The sequence below is a fragment of the Eleutherodactylus coqui genome, chromosome 9 (assembly GCF_035609145.1).
Source record: "Eleutherodactylus coqui strain aEleCoq1 chromosome 9, aEleCoq1.hap1, whole genome shotgun sequence".
Lineage (NCBI taxonomy): Eukaryota > Metazoa > Chordata > Amphibia > Anura > Eleutherodactylidae > Eleutherodactylus > Eleutherodactylus coqui.
In genome coordinates this window covers 128,573,760-128,595,451 of record NC_089845.1, presented here as the reverse complement: position 1 = coordinate 128,595,451, position 21,692 = coordinate 128,573,760, and the positions used below count along the sequence as shown (strand labels likewise).

The 21,692-nt window shown below is 44.2% G+C and overlaps 1 pseudogene; it reads left to right on the top strand.

Annotated features, from left to right (window-relative positions):
• The first annotated feature begins 2,678 nt into the window (after window positions 1-2,678).
• The window catches only part of LOC136578695 (craniofacial development protein 2-like), a 34,745-nt pseudogene continuing 15,731 nt past the window's right edge, over window positions 2,679-21,692 (top strand).

Genomic DNA, 21,692 nt, shown 5'->3' with positions numbered 1-21,692 from the left:
GCCCTGCGAAGACAGTCCCAAGAGGCCCACATAACCCTAATTCACAAGGATAACAAGAACCCTGAATTATGTGCAAATTATCGCCCGATATCTCTGATCAACTTGGACATGAAGCTATGGGCCAAGTTACTAGCTAAAAGACTGGAGCCTTTCATGCCTTACATGATCGATGAGGAACAGGCGGGCTTCGTCAAGGGTAGGGAGGGGAGAGACAATTACGTCAGATTACTCCACGCGGCTCGCTACGCGCAATACCATAAGATACCGCTAGCCCTGGTAGGCACTGACGCGGAAAAAGCTTTCGATCGAGTAGATTGGAAGTATATGGAAAGAGCCCTACACCATTTTAATTTCCCGCCGGAGTTTATCCGTCCGGTGTTTTCTCTCTATACATGTCCCTATGCTAGACTTAAAATTAATGATATTCTCTCTCCACCCTTTGATATAAGAAACGGTACTTGGCAGGGCTGCCCCCTTTCCCCCTCCCTTTTCATTTTGGCGCTGGAGCCAATGCTTTTAAAGGTCAGACAGGACCAGAAGGTCCAAGGACTGTCGGTCGGGAGCCAGTCGCTTTATACAGCGGCATCCGCAGACGACATCGTCTTCTTAATAACGGACTCACAGAAGAGCTTACCGCGACTCACAGAAGTATTGGAGGAGTTTAGCTCCGTATCCAACTTTAAGATTGACTTTGCTAAGTCGACGGTACTGAATGTCTCAATCCCCGAGAGCCAATGTAAATCTTTAAGAACTAACTCCCCATTCACATGGTCGTCCTCCGCGTTGGACTACCTCGGCATAAAGCTATCCAAGAAGGCTGAGGACCTATACAACGAAAACTTTATCCCTCTGCTGAACCAAATTAAACATCTCCTCAAATCCTATGATGTGCCATCCACATCATGGTTTGGCAGGAAAAATATCATTAAATCATATATCTTACCGATCATTTTAGACAGGATCAGAATGATCCCCATTCATCTCCCAACCAACTTTTTCAAATCAATACGAGTGGCCTTCTCGGGCTTTGTGTGGAGGCGGAGGAGGCCAAGGCTGGCGCACAAACTATTGACCAAGAGGAGTTCCGAGGAGAGTATTGATCTCCCGGATGCCTGTGATTTCTACCGAGCGTCTCAACTCCGCTATTGGATTGATCTATCCCAGGGCCGCAAAGATGCTCTTTTGTCTGCAATAGTTGAGGGTTACAGTGGTGTCACATTATCGGAGGACCTGTGGCTTCCCTCGGGGAACCGCTATAAAGCGAAAATTTTTAACCCGTTACTCAGAGGACCCTGCGGCGTATGGGGCGAGCTTAGAGCGGTGCTCGCTCCATCCCCCTCCCCCATTCTCCCACTACACATTATTACCAAAACACTTGATCTTCCTCTGGACCCGAGCATTGCCTCGGTTTGGAAGAAATTCAAATCATTCACGGTTGCCGATCTTCAATCACTCGCCCACCTTCAACCAACAACTATCCTGAACAGGTTACTACCAACCGAGAATTTCTCCTTCCTGCACCGCGCCCATATACTAGGGATCTTCAGAGATTTCTTATTAACACATAGATCTACCAGACCTCGGACCCCTTTTGAGAAGGCCCTGGTGGAAAATAAAACCTTGCTCAGGAAAATCTCTTTCCTACGAAAAAAATTTATAACCACCCCCTGCCCTACAAACCAGCATTCCTCACCTAGTGGGAAAAGGAGCTGAACATATCGCTAACAACTAGCGAGGTAGAGGCGATACTTAGAACTTCCTTTGGGATATCGCCATGTATACTTTCTCAGGAAGCACACTACAAATTATTAGCCAGATGGTATCGGACCCCCCAATGGCTACATGACCATGGCCTCGCACCCCAGGGAACCTGCTGGAGATGCGGGAGCGCGGTTGGTTCATACCTTCATCTATGGTGGACGTGCCCAAAAATTTCCCCTTTCTCGAAGAGAGTAGAGATAATTATCCAGAATCTTTCTCCAAACCTTTGCTTATCACCAGACATGGTTCTCCTATGGAGACCGTCAACCCATTTCCAACCCCGGAGAAACAAATTATTAGCTTTCCTATTCAATTCGGCTAAATCATTAATACCTCACCTTTGGCTGCAAAACACATCTCCTACGCTCAGACAGTGGAAAGACAGAGTGGACAACCTCTTCAACCTTGAAGAACTACACAGCTGGTCCACGAATACACACGATAACTTCAACAAAATCTGGACGCCCTGGAGCAAACTGAGGCGGACGACGTGTTGGGACGAGTGAGACGGAGGCTGATCCCCTCCCAAAAGGGCCTCCCCCCATGCATACTAGTCTCTGTCCCACCCACCCCCCTTTTTCCTAGCCCCCTCCTCTCTACCCCCCACGTGTCTGTTTTTGTTAGTGTATATTTGTTATTACCCTTTCCTTCAGGTAATGACTGATGTTCCCAGATAGTACATAGGCGCAAGGAAAGAGCTCTGAGATATTCCTAAAGTCATGCATAAGAAGTACTGGTTGACCTCACTATTACCATCATCCGATGGCAACTGTACATGACTCATCACCTGTGTGTGCATTTGTATTCCTTCTCAGAAGCTGTAAGCTAAATGTCAGTCAATGCCTTGTATTCCTTGTTTATTATCAAAAAATTTCAATAAAAATTGGATTTGAAAAAAAAAAAAAAATTACTCAGATATGGTATCCGGTGGTAGGTCCCCCAGGCCAAAGGATTCTCTTACTGCTACTGGGGAAGAGCAAGGTCTGAGTACAAGTAGTAAAGGGTTTCCTCATGACGAAACTAGGGTAAAGCCCTCGGGAAGCCCAGCTGCTGATGCACCTCTTGATGAAAGTAAAGGACTGTGCTGTACTATAGTTCACATACTAGAAACATGGAATGTGTGTGGCATGAGTCTAGGGAAATTGGACATTGTGAAATGACAAGACTTAGCATTGATATTTCTGGAATTAACAAATTGCCCTGAACAGGTAATGGATATTTTTAGTCCGATGACTTCACATTGAACTATGTCAGACAGGAGGAAATAAAGACAACCAGGCATGTGGACAGCGCTCCGCAGTATGAGATAAAGAATTTGCCTTGCTAGAGGCTAACCGCATATAGATGAAAAAAGGGGGGACTTACCTGGTGCCTAGTGGAGGCTCCAAGGAGGATCACTCCACTAGCACCTGCATGTCCCGATTTGCTCTTCAATATGTGGTGGATCTCTGCCCACTGTCTTTATCCTGTGGATCCAGGAGAGCTGGCTTGGGGAGTATATGCCAACTTTCAAACAAGTAGCACAATGCCAATTCCCCTACACTCCTTAAAAGTTGGCATCCAAAGTCACCACCAAACATGTCCAATTTATGACAGACATGGACACAAGATAGGAATGCAACGCATTTCAACTTGACTTCCCATTGACTTCTCATTGGACTATGTCGGACATAAGGAAATCAAGAGAAATGGAGTAGCCTTAATTACAAACAGGCAGACCTCAAAGGTAAAAAGTTTAAGAACAATCTGTGACTGTATCATTGCTATCCAGATACGTGGTAAGCCACTGAACATCTCAATCTTACAGGTCTATGCCCCAACGACTGATGCCGATGAGGAAACCATTGAAGATTTATATGCCGACGTCCATAAATCTCTAAATGAAGTGCCAAAAGAGGACATCATTTACATTATGGGCGACTTCAATTCCAAAGTTATCAAACAGCCAGAAGCAGCCATCACAGGAAGATTTGGGCTTGGTGAAAGAAATGAAGTCGCTGATTGCCTGGTACAGTTCTGCCAAAAAATCATCTCAGAATAGCAAACGCATGGTTTATGCAACCCAAACATAGACTGTACTCGTGGAAATCTCCTAAGGGCATCCATCGAAATCAGATTGATTACATCCTGTGTAATCTTTGGAGAAGTTCAGTAGTTGCAATAAAAACCTTTCCTGGTGCCGACCGCTGTGCTGATCATGAACTCCTTGCGGCTAAGATCAAGATCAAAGTCCGTAACATTAGGAAAGGTGCTCCATTGAGAAAATTTGACACCTCTGAAATCTCCCAATCATACACTATTGAGGTAGCAAACTGATTTGAACTGCTTGACACATCAGAAAAAAATCCAGAGGAACTATGCCAAGATATACAGTCCACAGTTATGGAAACAGTAAGCATCTCACCTATAAAAAGCAGGAAAAACAACGCTATATGTTGTCCGATCAAATCTTCAGAATAACTGATAAAAGAAGAGCAGCAAAGGCACCAGGCAACAAAGACAATGTTCAGCAACTAAATACCAATTTTCAGTGAGTAGCAAGGAAAGATAAGGAAATGGACTGGAATGAGCGTTGCAAACAACTCGAAGCAGAAGCCATGAAAGGCCATATGCGAGGCCTATTCTCACAGGCCAAGATGGCCTGAAAACCTTTTTTGCCACACAACAGCACAATCAAAGGCAAAAATGGGAAGGAATTGAATGACCAACTGAGAATTAAGGATAGGTGGAGGGAATACTCAGAGGATTTATATGCCTGCAACCACATACCTGGACCATTGCATGAGATGGAGCCTGTGGACTTGGATCCCTCCATTTTAGAGTCAGAAGGGGTTATGGCAATGAAACAACTAGCCAAAAATAAAGCACCAGGCATAGAAAACATACTGGCAAAGCAATTTCTGCCAGTACCAGTGAAAACCATCACAGCGCTGCGCCAGGCAATATGGGCATCCACACAATGGCCACAGGACTATTTAAGATCTATCTTCATCCTTCTACCAAAGAAAGGCGACTCACAGAATTGCTCCAATAGCCCTCATTCCACATGCAAGTAAGATCCTTCCAAAAATTATACAAGAAAGACTGAGATCAGTGGCTGCAGTAGCACTCCCTGATGTGCAGGCAGGATTCCAGTGAGGATGCGGCACCTGCAATGGACCATGGAAAAAGCTTGAGAATACCAAAATAATATCTACATGTACTTCATCAACTAAATCAAGGCCTTTGACTGCATTGACCATGACAAGCTATGGCAGGTCCTACAAGAGCTGGGAGTATCGACACATCTAGCCAAACTAATAAAATCATCTTATAACAATCAAAAAGCCACTATGAGTACACAGTATAGGGACACAGATTGGTTTGGGAATGACAAAGGCATCCGACAGGGCTGCATACTCTCACCCTTTTTGTTTAACCTATACGTAGAAGTGATCATCCGTAAAATGGACCTAGACGAATTGGAAATCGGGGTGAAAATAAGTGGAAGAAATAATCAACAATCTCCGTTATGCGGATAGCACAACTCTGCTTGCAGACACAGAAGTAGCTGCTATGTAAGATTAAAACTGAAAGTGAAGAAATGGGCCTCTACCTGAATTTAAAGACTAAAATTAGGACAACTACAAAAGATGGCCAAATTCAAATCAAAATCGACAATGAGGTCCTAGAATGCATGCAAGACTTCATCTGCCTCGGCTCAAAAATTAACCAAGCTGGAGAATCTATGCCAGAGATAAAACGTAGGATAACACTAGGGTGAAGCTCAATGCTAAACATGGACAAAATCTGGAAAAGTAGGGATATCGATATGGCAACTAAATGCAGGATAGTGCAAACCATTGTTTTCCCCATAGCCGTGTATGGATGTGAAAGCTGGACTGCAAAAAAAGCTGATAGGAGGATTGATGCGTTTGACCAGTGGTGCTGGCAAAAGCTGCTGTGAATACCCTGGACAGCAAGAGTAACAAACAGAGAAGTCCTGAATCGTATAAGACCTGATATATCACTGGAGGGCAAGATGACTGGGCTCAGACTCACATATTTTGGCATTGTAACGCGAGCAGAGTTGCTAGAAAAATCTATAACAGATCAGTGGCAAAAGAAGACATGGCCGACAAAGGACATGATGGCTTGATACTGGCAAAGCTGATACTGGCATGGATATCACCCAACTGAAAGAAGTAGTGAAAAACTGAAAAACATGGAGGGAGCTCGCCTTTAGGGTCGCTAAGGGTCATGAAAGACTAAACGGCTAACAACAAGAAGCAAAGCAGAAGGAAAAAATTATGATGTCCATTTTTTTGGCAATTGTATTTTAAAAACAGTTTTTTTGTACAGCACATATATGAATGAAGATTTACACCCAAAAAATGGATACCCCTGTTTGGGCCGTGTTCAGCGACATACCCGTTGAAGCCCCAATCTGCTTACTGGACATATGGCTGGGCCTGCAATGGAGGGAGCACCCTTTGGCTTTCAGGGCACACCTGAATATATTCCAGGCCCCATTGCTCACTTGTATAGCTGTCAAGGTGGCAAAACAATACATCACCCCCCACAAATGAATCAATTTTTAAATTTAGACCCTGTAGCCTACTCATCTAAGGGTGGGTTCACACGAGCGTATTTTTGTGCGTACTTAGGTGCGTACATACATGCGCACCTAGGTACGAGCAAAAACACGCGTGAACACAGCTACGTGCTTGTTGTCAATGGAGCCGCGGCTGCTGCCGGCGGCTCTATTGAAAACAATGCTCTGCCGGCACACCTGCATTCTTTTTCAGGGAAGGGCTTTACATATAAGCCCTTCACTGAAAAAGAAACATTTTAGTGTAAAAAAACAATAAAAAACCTTACCTCTCCGCCACTGCCGTGACCCTTCACCCCCGCTAGTTAAAGAATTTCCTGCTGCTACATCTGCCACACCTGTGGCAGATGCAGCAGAGGAATTCTTCAATTCTCAACCACAGCTGTCACATATGACAGCTGTGGTTGAGAATCCTGCTGCCCTTCCCTAAAAATCCAAGAAAAGTAGTGTAAAAAAAAAAAAAAACATACTCACCTCCCTTCAGCTGCCGGGGCTCAGCCACGACTTTTGGTATTGTCCCCGACTCTGTAGTTCTCAGCTATTAGCAGCTGGGGATTTAAAATTCCCGCCTGCTTGTAGCTCTAATTGTGATTGGCTGAGCACTTCAGCAGTGCTGAGTCGGGGACAGCGGCAGAAGTCGCTGCTGAGCCCCGGCAGCCGTCACTGGCTTTTCAGGGAAGGGCTTCATAAGCCCCTCCCTGAAAAGCCTTTTAAAATAGTGTAGAAAATAAAAAAATAAAAATACTCACCTCCCTTCGGCTGCCGGGGCACAGCTGCGCCTTCTGCCACTGTCCCCGGCTCTGTAGTACTGAGCTATCAGCAGCCGGGATTTAAAATCCCCGCCTGCTGGTAGCTCTGATTGTGATTGGCTGAAGTCCTTCTGTTCATGCAACCGACATCTTACCTTTGGCGCGCATGTGCAGAAAACGGTAGCAGGTTCTCTCAAGACCATACCACTGTGGGACATTACAGAGGCCAGAAGTGAGTAGATTCAGTTCCTGTCAGTTGAAACTTTGAGTTTTTCAAAACTTTTTTTTAACATTTATGCGATCGCTGTTATCATGTTGATAATGGCAATTGCATGACAGCTCCAGTCAATTGGCTGTCATTGGCAGCCGATAGCAGGGAGCTTTCGCACAAACAGACCCCAGGGCTTTAGTCTACAGGGCCGGCGTGTTTTACGGCCCTGTAGCTTAAAGCCCAGACACCCAGGACGTGAAAAAAAAGGATGAGTAGTCACTAAGGGGTTAAAAACAAGTAGAAGAATTTATACAGTCTTTAGACAAAGAAATTGAAATGATGCTTAGACAATGAATTACTTGTATATATGGGACAAAATCGAATAGGCTGGGAGGGCGTCTGGAGCAAGCTCTGGTCATATATGGAAGAGAAAGGAAAAAAATACAAACAAGAAAAAAACTCTCAGCGCTCCAGCAGTATAAAGATGACTACTCTATATATATAGAGTCACACGTACACACACACAGAAAGAGAAATAGAGTTACATATTAAAGAGAGAGAACTAATTACAATATTTTATTAAACAATATTTTCTTAAATACAGTCCAGTTTCTGCTCCTTTGTCCTTCACCCCTCCCCCCTGAAGCCAGCACATCTGGATGCTTTAGGAGATACAGAAAAAAATACAAGAAACAAAACTCATAACAAGAAAAAGACAAGATGGCGTATAAGTGGACATTAGGTCTTCTCTCACAAATCCCTCCTTTTGTGACTAATTTACGACCATTTGTATTAAAAGGAAAAAGGTCCTTATCCATACATCTGGGAAGGATTCAATGCTGCCTAGCTCTCTACCATTGGATTACCCTCAAGAAGAGTAAAAGAGTTATGTCTCAATTACCTTTCCCTACCTCCTAACTTATCACTACTTGCCACCTAGTTGTAATCACAAATGGTCAGAAGTATGACACAAAGGCTTAATTATAACTTGCAGTTACTTCTTCAATGGGTTTGCAGGACAGATATGTAAGGCAACAGTTGCATACAGTTAGCAAAATGCAAAATGTAAGCACAACGAACATAGGATGAATGAACCAATTTAAAGTGCGGGTAGCTGTAAGTGACCAACCAGTGACTATTTCATACCAAGGGTAACCTGTATCTGCCTTTATTTTAGTGGATATCTCTAATAGCCTATCCGATGTTATTACAGTTTGCTTTTCTACTTCAGTTAAGGAATGGATTGTGACTTCCAGATGCTCTTGTACGTGTTTTGTTATTTTATTAAACGGACAATATGCTCAAGAGACATCAGGATTTCTGTCATGGGTAGTATGTGTGCCAATATTGCAGTGCGGATAGATCAACATCTGGCATAAAGGTATATGTTTCATTAAACCAATGCAATAAGGATACATTCCATAGACAACCTGAAAATGGAAGGGTTTAATTATATATCTTGTAGTTCTTTTTTGGTTATTAACCATTTAAATGCGCTGTGGAACGATCTCATTGAACATAATGAAAATGGATGGCAATACAGTAGAACCACGTATGCTCACTGAGTGTTGTAATAGGCAAGGTTCATATATTGCCATATTCTGCCCACACACTAAACATTCCAAAGTCATTTCACAAATATCATGATTGTGAGTGTTGCTCTTGCTGTCAATCCATTCAAATCTTGGCAACTGTGAAGGCTATGAGCCTGAAACCTTATATATATATATATATATATTATCCTGTCTCCTATGAACATCTTTGATATACGCTTCTACATTTATGGGTTGTTTGCACGGCAAGATTGCATTGTTACAGGAATTAGAAATAGAGAATAGTACTTAGCAAAAGTATATATCTTATCTTCTGTTACCACTGTTTAAAGGTCAGTGTGCAATAGTGTCCAGTAAAGACAATGCTTTAATGTTTAACTGTTCTCTATTTAAAAACACACGACTGGCTGAAATGTACACTTATTGACAATAGACCACTCTCCTTTAAAAATACTATATAAAGAAAGATGTTTTGTAATAAAGGTATATTGTTTTAAGACACGCCCATGATGTCTGTGTTCATTGCTTTCTCACGGCGGCCGCCATAACCACCTCTGATTTGGAGCCTCACAGCATATTGATAGATGAGTGAATTTCCCTAACACAACCAATACTGATAGTGATGGAAAGGTCGGCCAAAAATAACAGGTAGTTCCACAAGCTTAAACGTAAGATCAAATATCTTCACTGTAAAGTAGGGGAACTGTCCAGTGTAGAATGATATATATATATATATTGTGAGGGATTAGCGTTTAGGATCGGTAGCAACCTGGGCATAAGCAGTCAGAGACAGTGACACATAGGATAAAGTCTTTAGTCCAGGCTTTGCCTGGGTTTATTTCCAAGCAAACAAAAGCAAAATACAGGCCTTAACATCAGGCAAACATAACGTAAATCCTGCTCGTCTGAGCACTTACTATACATGTAGCATCCCTGTCTACGTACTGGTAAACAAATGGCTCCTGCACACAGCCAGCCAGGACTCTCAGACCTGCAAAGGTCTCAGCTCTCTTCCTAGGCCCTGTAGGACCAGGCTTTATAAGGCCTGGTACCAGCCCCACCTGGTACGTGGGAGTGACCATCCCACCCTTCACTTTGGTCACTCCAGGAAAAGCCGGCCCGGATTATGCGGCTTGGAGCCACTTACTTACTACAACGTGTTAGTAGCTTAAAGCTACTAACACTATACTGCCGGCTTCCTCCACCGAGCCCAGGCTGCTCGGTGGCACGTATCTGCCCAAGCGCTCCCCAAAGCAGCATAGGAGAGCATCCTAGGCGAAATATACCTGCCCTCCAGCACCTTGCCGGTCACCGTCTCACATACCCTCCCCCTCTGTTCGAGCCTGTGGGGTCGGACACCTTTCGCCATCATGCAATGCGTCCTTGATAAGGCATCGGCATTGCCCTGTAGCTTTCCGGCCCTGTGCTCAACCGAAAAACTAAAATTTTGAAGGGTCAGGAACCATCTAGTGACTCTGGCATTTCTTTCTTTTGCCTGTAACATCCAGGTTAAGGGGGAGTGGTCTGTGATCAGCCTGAAGTGCTGACCTAGCAGGTAGTATTTTAGGGATTCCAGGGCCCACTTGATGGCTAGGCACTCCCGCTCAACGATACTATAATTTTTTTCCGGTGGCGTGAGCTTCCTGCTCAGATATATCGCGGGATGTTCCTCTCCCTCTACTTCCTGGGACAGAACTGCTCCCAGTCCCACATTGGACGCGTCTGTTTGGACAATAAATTCTCTTTTAAAATTGGGTGTGACTAACACTGGACGTCTACAGAGGGCCCGTTTTAACTCTTGGAACGCCTTTTCTGCGTCAGGGTTCCACTTGACCATGACTGACTTACTGTTCTTGGTCAAGTCTGTTAGGGGCGCTGCTATGCTAGCAAAGTTTTGCACGAACCGCCTATAGTACCCTACAATGCCTAAAAAGGCTCTCACCTGCTTTTTAGTTGTGGGTTGTGGCCAGTTCTGAACGGCTTCAACTTTATTGACCTGGGGTTTTATAATATCCCTACCTATTATATACCCCAGGTATCGTGCTTCTTCAAGACCCAGGGCGCACTTCTTTGGGTTTGCTGTGAGCCCTGCTTTTCTAAGGGAGTTCAGTACTGCCTGTACCTTGGGTAGATGGCTGTCCCAGTCTTCGCTAAAGATGATGATATCATCTAAATATGCTGACGCATATTGACGATGGGGTTTGAGTATGATATCCATCAATCTTTGGAAGGTTGCTGGGGCTCCATGCAAACCGAAGGGTAGGCAGATGTACTGAAACAACCCTTCAGGTGTGGCAAACGCAGTCTTTTCTTTCGCGCTCTCTGTAAGGGGAACCTGCCAGTAGCCTTTAGTAAGGTCGAGAGTGGAAAAGTACCTGGCATGACCCAGTCTCTCAATTAACTCGTCCACTCTCGGCATTGGGTATGCGTCAAATTTTGACACGTCATTTAGCTTCCGGAAGTCGTTACAGAAGCGCAGAGAGCCATCAGATTTTGGTATCAGCATGATAGGGCTGGACCATTCGCTTTTCGACTCCTCAATTACTCCGAGGTCTAGCATTTTCTTGACCTCCTCTGAGATGGCTCGTCTGCGGGCTTCTGGAACCCTGTACGGTTTCAACTGAACCTTTACCCCTGGTTCAGTTATAATGTCGTGTTTTATGACACCAGTACGCCCTGGTATATCCGAGAACACATCTGAGTTACGTTGTATAAATTCCCTCGACTCTTGTTGTTGGGATTTGGACAGGGACCCTGATACACACCTCTGGGACCCCACCATTGTAGGTGCTCACTGCAGTCAGGGCTTCTCTGTCCTTCCATGGCTTAATTAGGTTTACATGGTACAACTGTTCTGGCTTCCGCCTACCTGGCTGGTACACCTTATAGTTTACCTCTCCGACTTTCTCAATTATTTCATAGGGCCCTTGCCATTTTGCTAGGAATTTACTTTCTAGGGTGGACACCAACACTAGTACCCGATCCCCAGGGTTGAAGGTTCTCACCTTGGCGGACCTGTTATATACCCGGCTTTGGGCTTCTTGAGCCTGCTGTAAGTGTTCTCTAACAATGGGCATGACCGCCGCAATGCGATCTTGCATGAGGGAAATGTGTTCAATAACACTCCTGTAGGGGGTGGACTCGTGCTCCCAGGTCTCCTTAGCTACATCAAGGAGCCCTCGGGGATGTCTACCATAAACTAATTCAAAGGGAGAGAACCCAGTGGAGGATTGTGGGACTTCACGGATAGAGAACATTAAATATGGCAGCAGACAGTCCCAGTCCTTCCCATCCTTATTGAATACCTTTTTTAGCATGCTTTTTAGGGTCTTATTAAATCTCTCAACCAGACCATCCGTCTGTGGGTGGTACACAGACGTCCGTAAGTGCTTAATATTCAGCAGCTTACACAATTCCTTCATGACCTTTGACATAAAGGGGGTTCCTTGGTCCGTCAGGATCTCTTTGGGTATGCCCGTGCGGGAGAACATGTGAAGTAGTTCCTTTGCAATACCCTTGGATGACGTATTGCGTAAAGGAACGGCTTCGGGGTAACGGGTGGCATAGTCTACAACCACTAATATATGTTGGTGACCCCGGGCAGACTTTACCAAGGGCCCAACTAGGTCCATAGCAATCCGCTCAAACGGCACCTCTATGATGGGCAAGGGCACTAAGGGGCTCCGGTAATGGGGCATAGGAGCTGTTATTTGACACTCCGGGCACGACTCACAGTAACGTTTTACATCACCATATACCCCCGGCCAGAAAAAACGCTGAAGGATGCGTTCCCTAGTCTTTTCGCTCCCGAGATGACCTCCCAGCACATGCTTGTGCGCCAGGTCTAAGACCATCCTACGATAAGACTGAGGTACCACCAGCTGTTCCACAACCTCCCCACGGACCTTGTCAACCTGATACAACAATTCTTGATTGACTGCCAGGTGTGGAAACACAGTATCAGCCCCTGGGAATTGAGGCTCCCCATTTAGTACTTTAACATTTTCCCTGGCCTTTACTAAGGTGGGGTCTCGGAGCTGCTCAGTTCCGAAATTGGCACGTGAGACCTCTAAGTCAGGCATAGCAACCACTTCGTCCTGTACCTCCGTCTCACCCGCTAATACTGTTAAGGGAAAGTTATCCCCATTCTCTTGGGTCACCCCTACTGCTGGAACCGTACCCTCAGGGTCAAACGGTTCTGGACACACATCATACACATTTGCATTATCATGAACCTTATTTGCAGACGACCCTCGGTGTCGCCACAAGTCACAAAATAGGGGAAAGTCTCTCCCGAGGATCACGGTGCGCATTAAGGATTTTACGACGCCCACCTCATGGGTGGCAAGTCCACACGGAGTCTCAAGTCTTACAAGGGCAATAGGATATTCCTTGGTGTCCCCATGCACACACACAACCCCCATGCGACGGCCGGTGAAGGTTGTGGGATCGACCAGGCTGGAGTGCACCAGCGTAACCAAGATCCCTGAGTCCAGTAGAGCTGTCACCGCAAAGTCGTTCACCTTTAGGTGACATAATGGTCGATCAGTCTCTGACACAGTCTCTGCAGAACATACTGGCCGTGCGAACATCGACCTCCGCCGGGCAGAGTCACCGTCCATGGTTTCCACAGTGAGGGGACAGTTGGCAGCAAGATGCCCGGGCTCATGACAGCGCCAACATCGTATGGAGGCCCGGTCTCCTTGGGGTTCTACCCGGGACCCAAATGTCCATTTGGGGCTCCTCCTCTGCCCCAAACGATCCCCCTCTGAGCCGCCTCCCCTGGGGACACTTTTGACACCCCTTACATATGGAACAGTCTTACCAGGTGCTCCGGCCGACTTGCTGTTCCCGGGGTTGGAACGTCGAGGAGGCACGGCTTGCAGTAAGTCCTCCGTGGCTTTATACCTCTCGACGAGGCTCACGAGTTGGCCCACATCCTGGGGACCCCCTTGTCCCACCCAGCGCTGGATCGCGGGGGGCAACGAGCGGATGAACTTGTCCAGAACCACTCTTTGTACGATCTCTGCCGGGGACGACTCCTCCGGCTGCAGCCACTTTCTCACCAGGTGGAACAGGTCGTACATCTGGGGGCGAGCTGGTAGGTCGTCTGCGAAAGTCCAGGCGTGTACTCGTCAGGCCCGCACATGGGTGTCCACGCCCAAGCGTGCCAGGATCTCACCTTTGAGCTTGATATAGTCCTTGGCATCCTGCTCACCGAGGTCAAAATAGGCCTTTTGGGGTTCTCCTGTCAGGAAAGGCGCTACTACCTCCGCCCACTGAGGCGCTGGTAATTTCTCCCTCTCGGCCACTCTCTCAAAGACCGCGAGATAGGCCTCGATGTCATCGGTGGCCGTCATCTTTTGTAGGGCCGCCTGTACCGCGGTACGGGTGGTGGGGAGCGAACCAGACGACCTCTGCACACTTTGCGCCAGGAGAGCATTAGTCTCGGCCTGAGCTCTCATGGCCTCCTCATGGATCTTTTGCTGGGTCGCCGCCACTTGTTGCTGCTGGGCCAACGCTTGCTGTTGCTGCACGTTCATTTGTACCAGCTGCTTTATCAGTTCCTCCATCTTGGCAGTATCTGATGGCTGTGCCGTTGCAGCTTTCACCCAGGACATGGGGGTTACAGCACTCTCCAGTCAATCTCTCTTGGGCGGTTGCCCTTAGCAACGGTTCTCCAGCTGCTGCAGCAAAATGTCCATTAATTGGTGTATGTCTCTTTAAGACCGCTGCCCGCATCCAAACACCATATGTGAGGGATTAGCGTTTAGGATCGGTAGCAACCTGGGCATAAGCAGTCAGAGACAGTGACACATAGGATAAAGTCTTTAGTCCAGGCTTTGCCTGGGTTTATTTCCAAGCAAACAAAAGCAAAATACAGGCCTTAACATCAGGCAAACATAACGTAAATCCTGCTCGTCTGAGCACTTACTATACATGTAGCGTCCCTGTCTACGTACTGGTAAACAAATGGCTCCTGCACACAGCCAGCCAGGACTCTCAGACCTGCAAAGGTCTCAGCTCTCTTCCTAGGCCCTGTAGGACCAGGCTTTATAAGGCCTGGTACCAGCCCCACCTGGTACGTGGGAGTGACCATCCCACCCTTCACTTTGGTCACTCCAGGAAAATCCGGCCCGGATTATGCGGCTTGGAGCCACTTACTTACTACAACGTGTTAGTAGCTTAATGCTACTAACACTATACTGCCGGCTTCCTCCACCGAGCCCAGGCTGCTCGGTGGCACGTATCTGCCCAAGCGCTCCCCAAAGCAGCATAGGAGAGCATCCTAGGCGAAATATACCTGCCCTCCAGCACCTTGCCGGTCACCGTCTCACAATATATATATATACACTACCGTTCAAAAGTTTGGGGTCACATTGAAATGTCCTTATTTTTGAAGGAAAAGCACTGTACTTTTCAATGAAGATAACTTTAAACTAGTCCTAACTTTAAACAAATGCACTCTATACATTGCTAATGTGGTAAATGACTATTCTAGCTGCAAATGCCTGGTTTTTTGTGCAAAATCTACAAAGGTGAATAGAGGCCCATTTCCAGCAACTATCACTCCAGTGTTCTAATGGTACAATGTGTTTGCTCATTGGCTCAGAAGGCTAATTGATGATTAGAAAACCCTTGTGCAATCATGTTCACACATCTGAAAACAGTCTAGCTCGTTACAGAAGCTACAAAACTGACCTTCCTGTGAGCAGATTGAGTTTCTGGAGCATCACATTTGTGGGGTCAATTAAACGCTCAAAATGGCCAGAAAAAGAGAACTTTCATCTGAAACTCGACAGTCTATTCTTGTTCTTAGAAATGAAGGCTATTCCATGCGAGAAATTGCTAAGAAATTGAAAATTTCCTACAACGGTGTGTACTACTCCCTTCAGAGGACAGCACAAACAGGCTCTAACCAGAGTAGAAAAAGAAGTGGGAGGCCGCGTTGCACAACTAAGCAAGAAGATAAGCACGTTAGAGTCTCTAGTTTGAGAAACAGACGCCTCACAGGTACCCAACTGGCATCTTCATTAAATAGTACCCGCAAAACACCAGTGTCAACATCTACAGTGAAGAGGCGGCTGCGGGATTTTGGGCTTCAGGGCAGAGTGGCAAAGAAAAAGCCATATCTGAGACTGGCCAATAAAAGAAAAAGATTAAGATGGGCAAAAGAACACAGACATTGGACAGAGGAAGACTGGAAAAAAGTGTTGTGGACGGATGAATCCAAGTTTGAGGTGTTTGGATCACAAAGAAGAACGTTTGTGAGACGCAGAACAAATGAAGATGCTGGAAGAATGCCTGACGCCATCTGTTAAGCATGGTGGAGGTAATGTGATGGTCTGGGGTTGCTTTGGTGCTGGTAAGGTGGGAGATTTGTACAGGGTAAAAGGGATTCTGAATAAGGAAGGCTATCACTCCATTTTGCAACGCCATGCCATACCCAGTGGACAGCGCTTGATTGGGACCAATTTCATCCTACAACAGGACAATGACCCTAAACACACTTCCAAATTGTGCAAGAACTATTTACAGCAGAAGCAGGCAGCTGGTATTCTATCGGTAATGGAGTGGCCAGCGCAGTCACTAGATCTGAACCCCATTGAGCTGTTGTGGGAGCAGCTTGACCGTATGGTACGCCAGAAGTGCCCATCCAACCAATCCAACTTGTGGGAGATGCTTCTAGAAGCGTGGGGTGCAATTTCACAAGCTTACCTCAACAAATTAACAGCTAGAATGTCAAAGGTGTGCAATGCTGTAATTGCTGCAAAAGGAGGATTCTTTGACGAAAGCAAAGTTTGATGTAAAAACAATGTTATTTCAAATACAAATCATTATTTCTAACCTTGTCAATGTCTTGACTATTTTCTATTCATTTCACAACGCATGGTGGTGAATAAGTGTGACTTTTCATGGAAAACACAAAATTGTTTGGGTGACCCCAAACTTTTGAACGGTAGTGTATATATATATATATATATATATATATATATATATATATATATATATATATATATATATATATATATACACTTTTATTTTTGTATATATTGTAAGCTACATTGCATAACATTGGTAGAATCACTAACATTTCAAAATATACCATATTGTACAGAAAAGCTTGGGTTACATAGCGTAACCACATTCTATCATATTCCAACATCAGGTGTTGGGTCAAAAAAGGGATGGCATCCATTGTGTCTCGAGCTTAATTAGCTGTAAGACATCCACACCTGCACTTTCTACCTTGTTCTTTATTACTTCCATGTCAATTGCATTTAATATACTCATTTCTGTACTTTAACCTCCCTGCAGAGTGTCACACCACTTGTTAAATTTTTGTACATTTGTTTATTACTGGGAAGGAAATAGTAAAGTGTATCACCATTGTTTATGATTTGATGGATACATTGGGACAGGTAGCAGGAATCCTTACCAAATTGTGTTGACTGTGGGCTCTCCAGATATCATAGTGATAAAAAACATGAGATGCCACAGGGAGACAGGGGTATTGTTTACACATATAAGAGTATATACATTTTTAAGAGATATAGTAGAACTAAATATATCATGCGTACAACATGCCTCAGCCTTCTCCCAGTTGCCTTCCATTTATCTCAGAAGATTTATTGTTCAAAATTACCAGTGTAAACAGCACCACACAGGAATCTTTAGATAAGCATTAGTAAAAATCCAAACTTCGTCTTTTATTCATAAAACTCCATTCATGCTTTGTCATGCTTGACAAAGTCTGCTGTGTCAGACGATCCAAGTATACAAAAGAAGATGTGGCAGCATACCAGGTGCAAAATGTTCAATGAAGGTCTTTATTCCTCCTCAAGTCACAAATACATGACGTTTCGACACAAAGTCTTTCTCAAATTCTGTGTCAGACGAAACGTTTTAAGTTCTTTATGAATGGAGTTTTAACGAATAAAAGGCGAAGTTTGGATTTTTACTAATTCTTATCTGATGATTACTGTGTGGTGCTGCGTACACTGGTTACTTTGTACTGGCTCTTGGGATCTTTAAAGTCCGGACCCTACGGTGAGCGTGCACCCTTATTGCCTGGTTGCTTTTCTCCCCCACTGCTGTGGTAACTTGATGTGCTGCTGAGACCTTTCTTCACTTGCAAGAACATTTATTGTTGCCATACATGTTGTATTAATAGGGAAGAATTTTATATCCATGCTATTTTCCCAGTTGTGCCAGGTTGGCTTATCTTCTATTGTTTTAGCATAAAACCTTATTTTCGAATAAATTCCAAAATCTGCTTTGTACACTGATCCTACATACGGAAATGTTGAATTTATAAATAGACGAGTGTGTGCTGGACAGAAAAAACTTCCCAGTGATAGATTTTTAGTGCCAATTCTCTGTCTGCCTGTCTTATTAGTAACTACTTGCTCATTAACTTCCTTTAAGTAAAAGTAACCATACAATCCTCTACTGATCACCACACTACACACACAATATTCACAGCACAGCATTCCAGCTCACTCAATTACTACTACATCCCTCATCCGCCACTTCTTGTCCAGGAAAATAAAACAGACTCTAACACAAATTATCCTCTAAAACTGTAAATGTAAAAGCACCCTCTCTAATCAAAATCTACAAGATTCCTGGAGATTCATAAACCCAGAGACAAGAGATTGCATTTATTTTTCCCAAGTTCATTCTACATATCACAGATTAGACTACTTTTTTTTGTCTCAGGGAAACACATTCAAGCTATTAAAACAGTTGATATGGGCCCTATTTTAATATCAGACCATGCCCTGATCTCTATAAAACTTACCTTAGGCAATCTCCCAGTCAGAGAGTGGACATGGCGATTGAACCCCACACTAATTGAACATGAAGAACACCTCAACTCTTTATCTAGCACACTTGAAGAATTCTTCAAATTCAGTGATATCCCAGCAACTTCACATCCAATACTCTAGGAAACACATAAAGCGTTTATTAGAGGTGAATTTATTGTCTGGGGCACAAGAGTTAAGAGGCAGAGAGAAAAAGAGATCAACTCCTCATTGGCCCAAATACCTAGCCTAGATCAGCACATAAATATTCACAAAATCCCAAAGAACTAAATGACTTGAGAAATGCTAGGAACAAACTAAAGAATTTACTGAATATAAAAGCAGCAAAATCTGTCTTCGCTTCTAAATATAAAATATACTCACATGGAGACAAAGCCATGTCAAATTTAATTAAAAAAGAAAAAGCTTACATCTACAAAATAATATCTGCTAAAGGCAATATCGCCACCTCCAAAGCAGATACAGCAACAGAACTCGAGATGTACTACACATTTCTATACAATGTAGATGACCCTGTAGCTTCCAACTTCTTATTATTAATAGGCAGGTTTTTCTTCACGAAAAATGTGTATGGAGTTTCCTTAGCGGCTCAAAGAAAGAGGCCAAAATAGAAAGTTGGCAAAGTGTCATCTTGGTGTGGCACAGTTGGGCGCTGGTCTCTTATGTTATTAGGCCTATTCATATTTGAACTTTTTAACCTACATAGAAGTGCACAACTGCAACTGGTCCATCCCTGTGGGATACTATCTTCCAAGCATCAGGTTCTGTAGAGGACTGTGTTGCAGTGCCATGGAAATATCCAAGTTACAATGGAACTGGGACTCCTTTGAGACAACCTGCATCTCAAACACATTTATAGAGACTTGTTCCAATTGTGTGTTCTTTTGGAAAAACAAGTTCCAGTTTCTCAACATGATTGCTTCCTTCACCCTCACCCTGCAATGCAGCCTCTGCGGCCTAATTCAGTTCCAGGCCTATTCCCTGGAAGCAAAGATTTAGTCTCAAGTAGGAACTATCTATGCCATAGCGACTATGAGAGATCGCGACAGAGTCACTGAGACAGCTACAGGTACAGAAATGAGAGTCATTGAACTGTCAAAAGCAAACAGTGTTAAAGCCCTCTGACCTAAACTTCAGGAGGGTTCCGTTCCATGGACCCCGGACCATTAATGCACATTCCCAAACTTTTTTCTGGATTTAAAAAACACCAATAACTGTGTGAATATATAAATAATGCAATCTCAAAGAGTTAAATGACTTCATCTCTATTTTGCAGAAATTGCTGCATTGGTTTCTAACCTACACCTGGCGCTATTCAATTATTTTGAAGACAGTCAAATCATATTTCTCAGCTTACATGGATCAGACCATTTCGATACTGTAATTGTTGGCAGCATAAATAGAAGTCCCATCTAGTACATATGCAAACAAATCTGCTTCAATTTCCTTTGCAAATCCAGTAACTATTCTGATACAAATTTGCCTGTAATGTACTGTGCATGCAGCATGCTCGAGCTATGGGGGGTGAGATGATGGGAGTAGTAGTTGCGGCTCCTGTCACGGTGGCTTCTGTGCTACTCACCACCACTTTCCATAGGGCTAAGACAACAGGAGAAAAAGGGCTGTTTGTCACTCGACACTGGTACTTAATAGCAGAACACTTTTTGGAGAGAGAAGCAATCAGTAGGAGACTGAGAGTAGTTGTAGAGAAAAGAAACGCTTTACTTGAATCTTCACTGAATATAACTGTGCAAATCAGCTTTAACCCCTTGGTGACAAAGCCTGTTTGCGCCTTAGTAACGAAGCCAAATTTTGGAAATCTGACATGTGTCGTTCAACGTAGCATAACTCCGTAAAGGTTTTGCATATCCAAGTGATTCTGACATTGTTTTTTCGCCACATGTTGCACTTCATTGAGGTGGTAAAAATAGACTGATATAATTTGTGTATATTTATTAAAAGTACCAATATTAGAAACATTTTGAAAAAATTGTCATTTGTTCACATTTTAAGCTGTAATATCTCAAATATGTGCAAACATACTGTACAAATTTTTGATAGGGTATATATTTCCATCTGTTTACTTTATTCTAAATGCACATTTGAAAAACTTTTTTGTTTTTTTTAACCATTTAGATGACGTACAAATTTAACATTACTTTTCAGCATTTTGAGGAACACTTTGTTTTCTTAGAGCAAGCCAAGTTTGCAAAGGCTCATGAGTGTCAGAATTATAGATACCCCCCAGATGACCCCATTTTAAAAACTACACCCCTTAATGTATCCACTGAGGGGTGCTATGAGTATTTTGACCCCACAGTTTTTTTTCAGAAATTAATTCAATTTAGAGGAGAAAAAAATAAAATTTCATATTTTTGCAAATATGTCATTTTAAAGACATATTTTTTTCCTATAGTGCACATGAAAATGAGGATTGACACTAGAAATGAGCGAGCACCAAAATGCTCGGGTGCTAGTTGCTCGAGTCGAGCTTTCCGCGATGCTCGAGAGTTCGTTTCGAGTAACGAACCCCATTAAAGTCAATGGGCGACTCGAGCATTTTTGTGTATCACTGATGCTCGCTAAGGTTTTTATTTGTGCAAATCTGCAAAACCTGCGAAAGTGATGGAAACGTCACAGAAACAGATAGGGCAGGCGAGGGGCAACTTGCAGGGCTGCATCTCAGGTTCCCAGGTCTCACTATTAAGCCACAATAGCGTCAAGAGTGCCCCCCCCTAACAATTTTTACTTCGGACAAACCCTCATTAGCAAGGCACACCTTAGCTAAGCACCACACTACCTTCAACCAAACACAATCACTGCCCCGCACACCGCTGCCTCTTCTCCTGGGTTACATGCTGCCCAACCCCCCCCCCCCCACCGCACGACCCTGCATCCGCAGCGCACACAAAAGTGCCTCTGCGCAGCCTTCAGCTGCCTTCTTTGAAAGGGGGGGGGGGGGTGATAGCCCACAATGCTGTTGAGAATTGATAATAG